The 1,019-nt window shown below is 40.4% G+C and overlaps 1 non-coding gene across 1 annotated transcript; it reads right to left on the bottom strand.

Annotated features, from left to right (window-relative positions):
- Positions 1–705: 705 nt before the first annotated feature.
- On the bottom strand, positions 706–809 carry LOC112753758 (small nucleolar RNA R71). Its single transcript, XR_003178127.1, has one exon. It is a non-coding gene; the product is annotated as a small nucleolar RNA R71 (small nucleolar RNA).
- Positions 810–1,019: the final 210 nt, after the last annotated feature.

Here is a 1,019-nt window from a genome sequence, read left to right as displayed (position 1 = left end):
ATTTAATTATTCATCTACTAACACTTCTCTTCCACCCAAAATTCGAACACCATCTTCCTCTCTGTGTTCGAGTTTTTCTCTTCCCCTTCTTTTATTCTTCTCTTCTACTCACATAAAGGAATCTCTATACTGTGACATAGAGGATTCCATATTTTCTGTTTTCTTCTTTTTCATATGAGCAGGAACAAGGATAAGAACATTCTCGTTGAAGTTGATCCTGAACCTGAAAGGACTTTGAAGAGGAAGCTAAGGGAAGCTAAAGCACAACTCTCTGGAGAAAATCTGACAGAAATTTTCGAAAAAGAAGGAGACATGGCCGAAAATAATAACAATGCAAGGAAGATGCTTGGTGACTTCACTGCACCAAATTCCAATTTACATGGAAGAAGCATCTCAATCCCTGCCTTTGGAGCAAACAACTTTGAGCTGAAACCTCAATTAGTTTCTCTGATGCAACAGAACTACAAGTTCCATGGACTTCCATTAGAAGATCCTTTTCAGTTCTTAACTGAATTCTTGCAGATCTGTGATACTGTTAAGACCAATGGGGTTGATCCCGAGGTCTACAGGCTTATGCTTTTCCCATTTGCTGTAAGAGACAGAGCTAGAATATGGTTGGACTCTCAACCTAAAGACAGCCTAAACTCTTGGGATAAGCTGGTCACGGCTTTCTTAACCAAGTTCTTTCCTCCTCAAAAGCTTAGCAAGCTTAGAGTGGATGTTCAAACCTTCAGACAGAAGGAAGGTGAATCCCTCTATGAAGCTTGGGAGAGATACAAGGAACTGACCAAAAAGTGTCCTTCTGACATTCTTTCAGAATGGACCATCCTGGATATATTCTATGATGGTCTGTCTGAATTATCAAAGATGTCATTGGACCATTCTGTAGGTGGATCCACTCACCTAAAGAAAACGCCTGCAGAAGCTCAAGAACTCATTGACATGGTTGCAAATAACCAGTTCATGTACACTTCTAAAAGGAATCCTATGAGTAATGGGACGCCTCAGAGGAAGGGAGT

The sequence above is a fragment of the Arachis hypogaea genome, chromosome 15, assembly GCF_003086295.3.
Source record: "Arachis hypogaea cultivar Tifrunner chromosome 15, arahy.Tifrunner.gnm2.J5K5, whole genome shotgun sequence".
Classification (NCBI taxonomy): domain Eukaryota; kingdom Viridiplantae; phylum Streptophyta; class Magnoliopsida; order Fabales; family Fabaceae; genus Arachis; species Arachis hypogaea.
The sequence above is the reverse complement of the archived record's forward strand: the minus strand, read 5'-3'. Positions and strand labels throughout refer to the sequence as shown.